We start from the raw sequence: 15369 nt of genomic DNA on the forward strand, positions 1-15369 counted from the left end.
TTCAGGCCCTTTCGGAAAAGTCTTCCATTTGACCAAAGTTGGACCAGAATAAACTCACAAATACTAAACACGAATGTGGGGCACCGATAAACCAAAAATATACCCAGATTCCAGTCTGTTTTTACTTTTGTGAGTCGTCTCTGGCATTTCTGATCTACTGACCCGAATAGCCATCCACACACACATGCCCACATTTTTGAGCGTTTGTATATTGATATACGAATAGGCTGAATATACCATTGTGGGAAAGTTCGTATACATATTTGACGACCAAATGCTTTTCAATAACAGTAAAAAAAACCGCTGCAACGACAGGCCGCAGCCATGGTACAGAAGCCAACAACAATAAGCCATAAGCTGTGGGTCTGAGGCAGGGTGATATGTGTGTGAAAAAGTGGGGCCTGAGTGGTTCCCAAAAAGTTTTCTAATTGGCATATACACCATTTTTTAATGTTGGATCCCCTTAAAAATGTATCAAACCCACTCATTTTTAAAAACTTGAATAAAAAATGGACTGGATATATAAAAATTCTATATGAAATATTTTTGTGCTTTAGCCCAATTTGGGATTCATTTTGTAGAACAATAATTAAAACAAAAGAAATAAAACAATAATTAAAACAATCCCAATGTCTTTTGTAGGGCCACATCACAGTACTCAGCTAACTTCTCTAGTGCGACCCGTACCGCATGCATATTTAAATGCTGTTCGAACTGTCACTTTGTTATTCTGCATAAATATCGAGTATATGGAGATCGAAGTGGACGGGCTAAAAAGTGTATGCCTGGCTAATGCCACTCCCAGAGTAGGAAATGGGCTCCCCATCCATTTTGCCTGCGAGCTTTGAAAGGGTTTAGCCCTTGGCCCGAAAATGGTTTTTATGCTGTCGATTGTCGCCGTTAAAGCCATAAAAGAGACCGCTTATAATAAATTGCCATCTCTGATCACGCAACAATACAATTTTGTATGTAACTAGATTTTTTATAGCCGTGTTCTATGTAAATGGTTGACTATTTATTAAAAAAAAAGAAGAAAGATTTTGATATAATCCCTTGCATTTAATTGACTGTAACTAACAACTGAAAAAGCCATGTGGGTCACCAGAGAGTTTTCAACAACAAAACACACAAAAAACGACAGACAAAAGCGAGGCATGGAAGGATTACAGGGGTTCAATGCAATCGAAGGAGTGTGGGCTATAATTCATGACCGGGCACAATAGTCTGGTGGGAAATACATTGAAATTTTTTAATGGAGGGAGTGATCGGAGCTCGGCAACTATATTTATTTGCATTCCCTGATCCGTTACAATTTCAATTATGAGAAATGGACCGAGATGTGTTTGTATTTCATTTCGACGAGCTGCCTGGATGATGACAATAATAAATGGTTATTATTTTTTCTGTCAACCTTCCCGAGGGGGCTAAGTCGGCAAAGTTGGCCGCCAACATTTCTATTGAGCGTTTTGCTCCAATTAAAATCTTTTCACACTCTATAATGCATTTTTATTTATTTTCATTGACAAATTAAAAACTAAACTAGAAAGAAATGAATTAGAAACTAGACAAACTAAAGCTTGTAGGAATGAATTCGATTTTTTTGAACGCCTCATGTTGGTAGTTCATTTTTTATGACTAATAATAATTCAAGGAAAAAATAGGCAGAGAATAAATAAATGAGCAATTTATAAATTATCAATCGCAAAGATATGAATCTGAGTGGGTAGTCTCACTGACACGATTTATGAAAAACCCTTGCCACCGAAATGTGTTACAATTTCGAAATAAATCCCTATCCAGGAATGCCAGTGCTAATAAACAAAGCCTCCTTGCTGATTATTGCCATTGAGCTGAAAACAAGACTGCCAGCGACAAAGTGAAAACGAAAAAATGAAAGGGATCCAGTCGCGAATCCGCCATCAAGGATCCCTATAAGGAGCTGTCTGCTATCCGTTATCTCTTATCTGTTAGTTAAGCTTATACTACATGTTGTTTCAAAGTTTTCACAAACCAATCAACTGAGCGGCGGAAGAAGGACGAGGGTTTTCCAGTTGCTGTTGATGTTGATTCTGCAATTGGAAAAGTCAACGGCTGGCTTCAATGCCAAAGGCAATATTGTCTCTTTTAGCTGAAAGGTGGCGTGATGGGTGGGATATTGGAAATAGAATTGCAGACGGCAGGCAGGTGGAGAGCAACGGAAATGCAATCAAGTTTCTTACAGACTAAGTTTTGAGTCTACACAAAAAGATTTCTAAGTAGATCCTCTCAGCAATAAATTCTCTTATTAAATAAAAAGTCTAATTTAATTTAACTCTGATAATCCAGAGAGCTCACTATCACAAATCGTTATGTTTGTTATACGCAAATATGACAGTTGTCCAAAATGCTGGTGAAATTGTTTCATTTAGTCATGCCAAATATTTGCACATCGGATAAAAGTAAATGGCAAAGGAATTTGGTCAATCATTGGCATCGTTATTCAGTTGAAAATATTGCAACCTCTGCCGTCTGCAAAAAATTGAAAGAAAATGCCGAAACCAACCACCGATTCGAGAGTAAATTGAATTAACCTGGGGTGAAAACGCGTCAAGGAATCGAATCCGAAAAAATGAAAAATCCAAAATATAAATATAAACATAAGTATGTATGTATATCACAGGGGACAATAGTCCGCTTGGTGGCGGCACGCATGCCCTAGTTTGTAGCTAGCACTTGAAGACACTATATATATGCTAAAGGATTAAAAACTTTCTTTTCTTACCAATGATATACCAAGTGAAAGGTGATCTTTTCATTAGATGTATTTTACACAAACATTTGCCAAAATTAGTTTGGGTTGGGAGAAATTTGATTCCCCAAATTGGAGATAGTGGGGACATTGCAATGACACCAATGCATTGGTGTCACCAGACAAAATATTTTTATATACACAGATTCTGCTCCAAAATACTATATATCAAGGGTATATCAAGTTCGGATCCGCCCGAAATAAGCTTTCCTTTTTTGTTTATACATATATTGCACTTTTTCGTCACCAAAATTGATATAAGATATTTTGGCATGCAGGTTCGCTACCGTTACTTTACCTCGTCAAGATGTTTTTTTTTATTTGATGCTTATATTATGTTATTATTGAGCTTTTGTGTGTTACCGTTTCTAAAACAAGGATTTGCATTTTAGAAGACAGCTGATTTGGTGGGATAAAATTTTTTGGATAAAAAATGTTGACGTCAAGGGACTCGTGTAGGAGAGAAAAGTCGTCCCGCTCGGCAGAAAGTTCAAATCAAATTCCCTGCTACCCTGGCGAAAAATCCAGTTTCCCATCATTAAAAGTGCATCTGTGACTCCTTGGCGACGTGTTGCCATGGAATTCTTCTATCGTGTCGCACAAGCCTCGGCAATTAGTTGGACTCCCGGAATTGAATTCGGTATCCGAATCGCATTCCGAAAGTGCTCCCATTTCGATGATTTCCCAACAGCATCGGCTGCCATTTCATTCCATTTTCCTACTGTAGGCAAGGACACTGACTAAATAATCAATAACTGTCACAAAAAAAACAGTTCTTAACATTTTTCGACTGCCAAAAGTCCCGAACAGGGGCAAATTACAGTCAAACAATTAGCTAAGGAGCTGTTTTCATTTTATTTGATAAAGGTTAGCATATTGTTAAATAAAATGCCCAGAAATGGAAAAGCAATTTTAATGAAACCATTCACATTTTTTTAAATTATCTTCGCAGTATGTGAAAGGTGAAAGAAACATTTTGGAAAATTGTTAAAAAAAATAAACGCTGTTAAAAATATCAATGCTGTATTATTTCCGATATTTCGTTTATATGGCTGCTATAGTATATAGTATAAATTGGCCATTTTTGATCGATCAGTTATATGGCAGCGAATATGAATAGTCGACCTATCCCAGCTCTTCCGTTATATATATTATATATATGCCTCCTTCACTGCTTTAAAGGAGGAGAAGTTATAGTACAGCATGAAATTTATAGTACCGTCTGCAAGGGTATAAGTGTCTTTAAAGTGTCTCCTGGATACGTATGCTTATTTAACCCTTCAAAGCGTAAATTCTAATAGAGCGGTGTAGGAGTAGTTGTCAGTCAAACACACCCTTATTTAAATCTAAGCATATACATATTTGCGGCAATGGGTTGTAACTATGTCCCGTTGAACGACCCCGCCCAAAATCCAAGAATGCTGATCAACTAGCCGCCCGTTATTTGGGATGACTTTGGCACATTTTATGGTCCATGGCCACAATTTAATGTTCCATGTGCTTTTTCGGCGTTCTTGTCAATGCCATTCACATTTTCGTTGTGGTCTAATTTAATATTGTGCTTTGTATGATTTTCACATATTATCAAAGAAGTTTTATTGTGGCAATTGAATACGTTTGTGAGTTTAGGCGGTGGAAGACGGTGCACGATGGAAAGGGCAGGCTGACTCCAGAGCGTCATAAAATTGAAGCACCCACAGTATTTTGGATATTTATGCTTAGGATATTGTAACCGTGTTTTCCCGCAAGGATGTATGCGAGCGATGGTGCGTATAGTCAATATGTATGCTGGTTGCCTCGGGCTCTGTGTTGTTTGGCTGGTTGGTCCGATGGGTTGTTTGATTTTATTGGCTTTTGGAATTATAAGTTACTGTGGGTGGGCCGGGGACCCGAATCGAAATCCGTATCAGAATTCGACATAAAGGTACGCAGCGTTGCCTATTTGGTGTTATAATTTAACATTTATTTCTTTTATGGCTTAATAAGACAGACGTTCTTGGGTTCAGCCACTCAAAGTAGAGCACGCTTATTCGCCACTTGAGCCTAAAAAATTAACGGCCTGGCCAAAACAAACGTTTATTTAATTGCCACACACGAAACATTCTCTGTGGTGTCAAAACAGAGGGTCTGGGGAAAAAACTACTCCCGACCCCCATAATACGTCATAATACGACGTCGTATAAGTTAAATAAGTTAAGATATGGTTCGAGACAATGCATTAAAATTTCTCGTTAAAGTAATTTTTCACTCCATTCTATTCTGGCTAACCGAGAAAAATTTTATCACCCGCTAGGTGGCGACACGCATGCCCTAGGTTGTAGCACTAACCATACAACATATATTGTATGGTTAGTGGTTGTAGCTAACGCTTGAAGACACATATAGACGAAGAATTGAAATTTTTTTGCCTGCGTTCCATCTGAACGAGTGTTATACCAAATGAAAGGTATTGTTTTCAAAAAATCAATTTTATCTAAACCTTTGCTTGGGAGAAATTTGTGTAAATATAAAACACTTTTGATTGACCCAATTGAATATAAAACAAGAAAGAAAAGCTAACTTCGGGCGGATCCGAAGTTGATATACCCTTGCAGTTAAGGTTTGTGCCATTTTCGATCATTTAGTTATAAGGCGTCTATAGGATATAGTCGGCCGGATTTCTGTTCCCAAATCTGTACGAAGTCCCATCTTTCTAACTTTAAAAACACCAAAGTTATAGCAATTCCGATCAACCAGTTATATAGCAGCTATAAGATATAGTCGACCGATCCCGGTCGTTCCTACTTATATGACTGCAGACAAAAGAAGGATTTGTGCAAAGTTTAAAATCGATAGCTTTAAAACTGAGAGACTACTTAAGTTAAAAAGACTCTTAAACTTACATAAAAGACGCGTAACTTTACAATCTATGCTCCTAACCTAACATGCTATGCTTCGATAAAAAGGATTTTCAAATATTTTATTCGCTTACTTTAAGATAAATTTTCTGTACACTGAAAAAAAATTGTAGCACGTGAGACAATAAAAATAAACCATATAAAAACGTGCCGGGTAAGAATATTTTCTAGATATGATTTTTTATACATACGTATATAGCATTTTTTCGTCACCAAAATTGATATCAGACTTTTTAGACGTGGCATGCGGGCTTGCCACCGTTATTTTACCTCGTAAGGTATTTTATTAATTTTTTTAATCAATTTAAATTGAATTTTTTTTTATTTATTTTGATTAATTACACAATTATTTTGATTGATTGGGTTCTATCTCCCACAGTTTTCGCAGGACACCTAAGAGAAGAAATTGATCAAATTTTACCATATATTGAATTATGTAGACCGTGTAATGGCATTGTTTCTAATACATATAATTTTTTGAAATGTATGTGTACCAACTAAAATTAAAAAATGGTATCTAGTAGTTACCACATCTTTGGATTACTCATCCACCGTTGAAATCTCCGATTTTCTACATAAATTTTTGGTCTTCTATGATTTTTCCCCAAACATTTTTCTATGGATGATTTTTATTTTCTTACTGAAATCAGTAGATCATACCATGTTTTAATTTTGGATTTAAGATAAAACTCAAAATAATTTTATTGAATTTATTATAGGTGGTTAAACAATATTTTCGTCAACTAAATTGGAGTTTTTGTAATGCGATGTTTATATCCTCACATGCCTTCGGAGCTTAAGATCTCCGGCTTTAACCAAGTTTTTGTAAACACAATAAAATGAGTTTCTGATAGCCTGACAGGTAAGTGTTACATTAGTAGACATTAGTTTTTTGAATCCGAGGAAGATGAGGTGGAAGGTTGGTCAGTGGCCGTTACATGTGGGAGTTTTACACCGTTTGGTTTGGTTATTTTTTTGTTCACCGTACTTGGTTGATGTGCTTGGACGAAAATGTTCTCTGGCCAAAAGCTGGCGGAACAAATCGTCTTGAACATCTGCACACGTATTTTGAATGACGACGTGTGCCTGGTGTATGAATATTTAAATTTTTTAATATCCACCACCTTTATGTCGACTTTTGTTAAAGCTTTGATGTAAGCCGAGATATCAATCTCAGAAGTGTCAGGGGCAAGCCGGGAAAAAAAATCGTGTTTCGATGGGGGGATCACCTGCAAGGGTTTTGGTGCCGCCGTAACTAGTACAGCGGCATCAGTACGTACCGGGGGTCCGGATGGTTGATTACCCTGTTTGGTGACTGTTACGGGGATTTGAATTATTGTGTCTGGGATTACTTATAGCGATGCCACAGAAGACATATCGGACAATTGCTCATTAATTATGAGATATTCGGAAGCCGAATTTTTCTCAGGCTCGGCCCTTGGAGTGGCCAGAGATATAAGCGGCTGCATAGTGATCGGCTGAGCAGGCTGAAGATTATTCGCCACAAGCACTTCACTAAAAGAGGATTTCTTAAGCTTTGGAGACTCATTTAGTAGTTGAAGAATTCTTAATTGTGAATCGAGCGCACAGAGTTGGTCATTAATTTTACGAAAACCACTAATCAACTCCTTGAATCCGCTTTTAGTCTGTCTCATGAACGATCTTATTTCGTCCTGAACAGCACTACAACCGTCACAGCAAAAGTGGAGACCAGTGAAATAGCATCCGAAACTGAGGCCGTGAACCCGGCACACTTAGCGTGTAAAACGTTTTCACAAAGTCAGCAAACTCTATTGAGTTTTAATTATTATTAATTTATTTTTTAAATAATTATTATTTAAATAATTAATTATTATTAATTTATTAATATTATTTGTTTTTCCTATTAATGAACCTTGAACCACTGTACCAGGAAAACGAAAAGGGGAGATTAAAGAGAGTTAGTTAAAGTTAGTAAAATTCAAAGAATATAGATATGAATCTCTATTGAGCGAGAATAGAATAGAAGCAACACCGTCAGAGATGAAGAAGGAAAGCAGGGCAATGGTTGGAAGGAAAATTAAACAAATTATTATTTTACCTCCAAATATATTAGTGCACACGCGAAGCGATACGGATCTAAAAATTGCAATTTATTTATTTATTTTTTTTGTTCATGTGTATAGAAATAAACACCAATTGATTATGGTAAGCTTATTAAAAATTTTATAAAATCGCAGTGCGCACAAAATAAAAACGTCCGTCCGCTTTAAGATAAAAAGAGGAATCTAAAACTGTTTCTATATTTTAAACCGAATCTATTGCAGGTTTATCTTGTTTAGTAACGCTTTACAGAAATTGTAGATAGCCATGACTTTTTGAAAATATGAGATTAAAAACTCCAATTTAATTGACGAAAATATTGTTTAACCACCTACAATAAATTCAATAAAATTATTTTGAGTTTTATCTTAAATCCAAAATTAAAACATGGTATGATCTACTGATTTCAATAAGAAAATAAAAATCTTCCATAGAAAAATGATTGGGTAAAAATCATAGAAGACCAAAAATTAAAGTAGAAAATCGGAGATTTCAACTTTGGATGAGTAATCCAAAGATATGGTAACTGCTAGATACCATTTTTTAATTTTAGTTGGTGCATATACATTTCAAAAATGATATGTACTAGAAACAATGATGGTCATCGCCATTACACGGCCTACATAATTCAATATATGGTAAGATTTATTCAGTTTCTTCTCTTAGGTGTACCGCGGAAACTGTGGGTGATGGAGCCCAAGTTTGCTCTGGGCTTTGTTTCAGGGGACCCTAAGAGATATGGAGAGGGTTAAATTATGCTGGGAGGAAAAACAAAAGTTGGAAATATTCGGCCTGTGTTAAGCACATATTGGAGTTTTTTATATTATGCATGTAGTATATGTCTTATATTTTTATTTTTTGATCTTTCAAATTGTAAAGTTAAGGCGCCTTTCAAAGTGAATATATAAAGATACATTTCTTAAAAAAAATTTTGGCTTTTTTATTTGCAAAAAATTATGTTTTTATAAAATAGTTTTTTAATACAGTCCCTTGCGGCCCTTGCCTGGAACTTTCCGCTTAAAACCAAGAACAAATGTCAATATAAATGTTGACAAAGGCTGGCAGCAACAAATAACAATCAACAGTCGCTGAAGTGGCACTTGGTAGAAATGGGAACAAGAAAAGGTTCGCGGGAAAGGATACAAAGGGGCACGGGAAAATGCAGAAGTCAGAACTAGGCTTAGGCATAGCTTCTAGGGTCCTACCTGAACCCTCTACTGGCCACACGAATTGGGAAAAGGGGGTTTGTGAGGACCAGGTTACCAAGAGCCTTGGCTAAAAACCCTTGAGAAATAACTGTTAACGTCCATTTTTTCCTGGCCACTGTTTCGTTTTTATATTTTTTGTGGCATTTACTTGAAGTTTATTCTCTCTTCTTATCGTCCTTTTTTAACCGGAAAAGTCTATTATGCTTTCGAAAATTGCTTTACAGCTGCAAAACAATGCGGCAAAAAGGTTACACAGTACAAAACGGAATACACACTAAAATGAATAATGACACCGAGCTGGGAGAATGTTGTAGAAATTGTAAAACCGGTTTCCCTATAAGTAGTACTAAAGAGGAATCTGAATGCTTTTTTCAGATGGGGACTTTAACTCTATAAGTATTTTTCAAAGATTATTTAACCTAAGCGTAGTGTTTTATCAATTTTTGTATTACTTAGTAATTGCCAATATACCACCAAATAAATATATTAAATTTTTTTTTTATTTTTAAAGTATATTTTATTTAAGCTTTTATGGCTCGACAGACACATTTTATCAGCTGTTTTTACTCTTAAATCTGCCTGCAGCAAACGCTATGCGATAATCGCCGAACAAGTTTATGGTATATGAGGCGACATCACCATTAAACTCTTCAAGCAACAGCGGTGGCATAATATTTGCCTCGACCTCTGGAGTCCAGAAGCTGGAAGTTAGCGGGAAAGTGCAGCTAAAATAATTTTCGCATAATGAAGCCGGAAGTGTGAATGCAAAAAATACAAGAAAAGTGGAAGAAAAGAACTTCATTATCAGCGCCCAGGAGCAAGTCTTGGACGGGAATCTCTGGCTTAGTGGAAGCATTCAAGCAAAGAAAATTACAAAAAAATCTGCGCCGGGATTTTCTAATTAAAGTTTCTGCAAACGAATCGCGGGGCCAAAGTTAAATTAATGGCGCTGCCATTTTCGGCCAACTCGAGTTTTCCCTTTTTCCCCAATTCTCTGATTTGTATGTGTGTGTGAGCTTTATGAACTCGTTCTGGCACTTAATCTCTTTCCTCATCTCCTACCCTCATCTTGCCACCATTCACTACCAGTGTTTCACGGCCTTCTATCTCAACGCCTGTTAGTGTAATTTATTTGCAATCAATGCGGCCTGGAAGGACATTATTTTTACGTTAAAGAAAAAGCTCGTAGATAAGTTTGTGTGCGCAATGCCCAAAGTTAGAAAAAATGTTTGTGCCAAAAACAAAGTCGGCTAACATTTGGCAGCTGTCGTATTATATGCCTTATACCGCAAGCATAAATAATGAGACTCATGGAGTCAATGAACGTCTGATGGTAACCACATAAGCAAGCTTCGGCTTAGAACTTAGTTGCCTAGTTCTTGTTTCTTTCTAAACATACTAGTTAAATGAATCAAGAAAGGTTAGAATAATCAGTTTTGTAATAAAACTCACATTTTATTAACACAGGCCGACAATTTCCACCTTTTTTTTTCATCCACGCATAATTTTACCATTTTTTGTCATTTATATCATTTTTGAAATTTATATGTACCAACTAAAATTTAAAAATGGTATCTAGCATATACCATATCTTTGGAATACTCATCAAAAGTTGAAATCTCCGATTTTCTACATTAACATTTCTACATTTTTGGTCCTATGGAAGATTCTTATTTTCTTATTGAAATCAGTAGATCCTAACATGTTTTAATTTTGGATTTAAGGGAAAACTCGAAATAATTTTCTTGAATTTATTGTAGGTGGTTCAACAATATTTTCGTCAATTAAATTGGAGTTTTTAATCTCATATTTTCAAAAAGCCATGGCTCAGGCGAGCTTTAAGGTTATGGAGCAGGAAATTATGCGTGGAGATTTTTGAGTTTTTTTTCCGTGCTTAAATTGGTCCTTCCTCAAGGGATAGGGCTCTTCTTTTGTTAAATCTTTGGCTCAATTGCTATTTGTTAAGTTAAATAATATTGTTTTATCATAATTTATATAATATTTATGATTATATTGTATATATAACCGTTTTGATAAATTTTACGAAAATTATAAAGCTTTGGAAAAAAACTGTTGTTCTACAAGGACCTTTCTGTTTCTTTTCTAGGGATTTAAAATAATCTCAGTAACTCGGATACAAAAAATTGATATTCAGATTTAGATTAATCGAAAATAAAAAATTATCAATTAACATTTATGATATAATTTTTTTTCTCGTTATTTTTATTTTTATTTTTATTAAGTAACTCAAAAATAAGTAGTTTATAATAATTATGGTATTATGGATGGTTTTATGAAGCCCCTAATATTATTGAGAAGATGTACAGTTTGCCCAAAATAAATGATTTTTGTGTAGCTCATTATTTTCTACGTCCAATCTAAATGTTTAATTTTGAAAAATCTTTATTATAGTCTTTTATATAAATGCTATGTGCTATAAAAAGAAGCCAAACAAGAAAGGAAAGCTAACTTCGGGCGGAGCCGAAGTTGATATACCCTTGCAGTTGAGTCGCAGTCCGCTAGGTGGCGCCACGCATCTTATATTATTAGATATATAGCGGATCGTGTATAGTCGGCCGATCCTTATGAAATTTGGCATATCGAATTATTTTGCCAAAAGAGGAATCCATTGAAACTCCCATGCTTCTAACTTGAAAAACAACGAAGTTATAGCATTTCCGATCAATCAGTTATATGACAGCTATAGGATATAGTTGGCCGATCCTTATGAAATTCGACAAATCAGATTTTGTTTCCCAAAATTGAATCTGTACCAAATCCCATCTTTCTAACTTAAAAAACAACAAAGTTATGCCAATTTCGATCGTTCTATGACAGCTATAGGATATAGTCGGCCGATCGTCGGAATTTATGAAATTTCGTACACAAGATATTTTGGTCAAATATAACATGTGTGGAAAGTCTCAACCCTCCAACTTAAAAAACACCAAAGTTATGGCATTTCCGATCAATCAGTTATATGGCAGCTATAGGATATAGTCGACCGATCCCGGCCGTTCCGACTTATATACTGCCTGCAACAGAAAGAAGGGTATGTGCAAAGTTTCAACTCGATAGCTCTAAAACTGAGAGACTAGTTTGCGTAGAAACAGACAGACGGACAGACGGACAGACGGACCGACGGACAGACGGACAGACGGACATGCTCATATCGACTCAGGAGGTGATCCTGATCAAGAATATATATACTTTATAGGGTCGGAGATGTCTCCTTCACTGCGTTGCACACTTTTGACCAAAATTATAATACCCTCTGCAAGGGTATAAAAACGCCCTTTTGTACAGTTCGTGTCTGCGGTATCCTAAAAACTAAATCTTAAAATAATGGGATCATCATTTTTCGTAGAGTGATAGAAAAATGTAAAAATCTTTTAGTTAAATCTACGATACATAGGTCATTTGATTTATGGCAGTTTCGGTTCTAAAAAATTGTTGCAATAATTCCTAAAAATGAATCCACATTGGCGGAACGGGTAGTTTATATTCGGGATACCCAACAATACATATTAAAGGAAAAAGATACGTAAGAATATACTTTTATACGAACGTAAGCTTTAGTTGGATGGATAAAGCTTTTATGGAAATCATTTGTGATGGTCGAAATTTTACATATGTTGTATGTGTGTTGGGAGTAAGGAATGACCTCCCTATAAAATGAGGTTCATTTAAACAGACTCCACTCTAGCTTTTCTTCATATTTCTTCACCCTGCTCCTTCTCCGACTCCGAATACCGGAATTTTGAGAATGCTTATTTGTATTTGCGACCACTCCACGTAAAGTTTCTCGAACTTAGGGCACGTATCGTATGTCATAAGCAGAGTGACAGTGAAAATAAAGCTGCTTGGGAGAGACTGCAACGGACGCAGCAGACACAAATGACGTTGCAGTTCTGCAGTTGGACATCAAATTATTAACCCCGCTGCATTGCAACATAAATAGGATTAGTGTCTGCGGCACTGAACGAAAATACAGCTTGGCAGTAAAGGGAAAGAAGGCAAAAACCAGAAGAAGCCAACACAAAAAGCAGGCGGTAACATTTGCATGTTGCATACTTCACGGCGTCGTGCGCACATATGATAAACTGCAACGACAATGCTACAACCACAGATACACACTCATACAGACAATCTCTGTCTGCGGCATTTCCCTTTTTCAGTTCCCTGTTGGTTTTGTCTTTGTCTGGTTGGACAAAAATGCAGCTGAGTATTTTGAGCAGCAACATGCAAAAACTTCATTTCATTTCTGTGGCAGTCGTCCAGTATATTGACCCCTAAACGACCTCTGCGCTTGCAAGCTCACATACACCAATATTAGTGACAAAGCCATTCTTTTACCCTCATTCCCCCGCCCCTTTTCTCTGCCTACCCTTAAAACCATCGCGGTTTTTGCAAGCATTTTGTTTGCTTTGTGGCTTCCGGTTTTGTTTCTGCCAAAGCTCCTCCTTCTATTTTTATGTTCTATACGAAATTCAGCTGCTTTCCCTATTAAATACGAACAAAATACGAACCTTAACGAATAGCCAAGAGCGTTGAGTATTTATTCAATCGTCCGTTTAAATTTAACATGTACATATATGACGCATTAATTCTACACAAGCAGTGAATCGATTCGATTGACGGTCGGCGTCTAATTAAAATTTTCTATTTGCAAAAGCTTCATGCGACATTAATTGAGCATTTGCAAGAATAAGATTTTTCGATTGCATTAAAGAATTCGATTTTTATCCGAGAACCGATTAGAATTTTGAGTTTTTTCAATAAGATCTTTGACTTCTTGCAAATTTGGCAAACTAACTAAATGAGTTCGCTAGTGAACTAGGGTGTCGTTAATACTGGTGCAATGGATGAAGATTAATTTACGTAGAACAAGAAAGGAAAGCTAACTTCGGGCGGAGCCGAAGCTGATATACCCTTGCACTTTGGTAGCATCTTATATTATTATAAATATGCATATCGGATCGTATATAGTTGGTTGATCCTTATCAGAATTTCACCATCAAATCAATTTTTTCATAAAAATTTTGGAAACAGCTGTTTCTACGCCAACTAGTCTCTCAGTTTTAAAGCTATCCCTATGGACGGCAGTCCACGAGGTGACGACCTGCATGCCTTGGCGTGCGCGAGGAAACTCTATATATAGCCGAAGAATTAAAAATTTTCTGTAGGTAACCATCTAAGCAAATTATATACCAATCGAAAGGTATTAAATTGTATTGTATTCAATTAGATAATAAAAAATATTTAATATAATATTTAATATAATATATTTAATATAAAAGTTTATTTTGAGCCTGCGATATTAAAAAAAAAATTAATCAAACCCACGACCTTACGATTAACAAGCAGATACCCTAATCATTGAACCATGGGGTTTAAGTTTTCCGCGCAAAACATTAGAATGACAAGAAAATATTAGTGATTAATAACTAATACCGAATCATATAAAAAAAACCTCTTGACGAGGTAAAGTACCGGTGACGAACCTGCATGCGAAACCACTACTGATACCCAAAATATCTGATATCAATTTTAGTGACGAAAATATGCTATATAGGTGTACAAAATTGCATATAAAAAATATTTTTGTTCGGCACGTGACTGATTTTTTTTTTTTTTTTTTTCTTGCACGTGCCGAACAAGAATATTTTTTATATGCAATTTTGTACACCTATATAGCATATTTTCGTCACTAAAATTGATATCAGATATTTTGGGTCGTCAAGAGGTTTTTTTTATATGATATCAGTTGTTTTTTTGTATATATTGATCTTCAATTATTTAAAATAGAACGCATAACATATAGAATATATATACATATATGGAAGTAACCTCTGGACAGGCGATTTACACAGTTAGCAATACTTTAATTGTAAGGATAAACATCAAAACTATTTTTTTTTAACTCTATAGATTTTGACATTCAAGAAGGTGGAATAATTAAAAACCTTTCCAAAATTTTTAATTTACAAAGGTTTTGGAATTTGGTTAGTTTAAAAATTTTAATTAAAAATTTGCCCAAATATGTATTTAAAATCCAAAATTGTTTCGTAGTTGTGGGAAACCAAATTATTTTAACAAATTAACAGATGAGAGGCCTATCCTTATGAGAGTTCCACTATATAGTAAATTATTAAAAAACAAGAAAGGAAAGCTAACTTCGGGCGGAGCCGAAGTTGATATACCCTTGCAGTTCAGTCGCAGTCCGCTAGGTGGCGCCACGCATCTTATATTATTAGATATATAGCGGATCGTATATAGTCGGCCGATCCTTATGAAATTTGGCATATCGAATTATTTTGCCCAAAAAGTAATCTGTACCAAGTCCCATCTTTCTAACTTAAAAAACACCAAAGTTATGCCAATTCCGATCGTT

The 15369-nt window shown here is 35.7% G+C and overlaps 1 protein-coding gene across 4 annotated transcripts in view; it reads left to right on the plus strand.

The window, feature by feature from the left end:
- Positions 1 to 15369, plus strand: part of LOC6496701 — a 57716-nt gene that overhangs the window by 22989 nt on the left and 19358 nt on the right. For 2 of the 4 annotated variants that reach the window (XM_044716083.1, XM_044716084.1), the window contains exon 3: positions 6405 to 6547. The exons of the other annotated variants lie outside the window; for them this stretch is intronic. The gene's annotated coding sequence lies outside the window, so the exon portion shown is untranslated. The remainder of the gene's footprint in view (positions 1 to 6404; positions 6548 to 15369) is intronic. 4 annotated transcript variants of the gene reach the window in all.

Source organism: Drosophila ananassae, chromosome 3R (assembly GCF_017639315.1).
Source record: "Drosophila ananassae strain 14024-0371.13 chromosome 3R, ASM1763931v2, whole genome shotgun sequence".
Taxonomy (NCBI): Eukaryota; Metazoa; Arthropoda; class Insecta; order Diptera; family Drosophilidae; genus Drosophila; species Drosophila ananassae.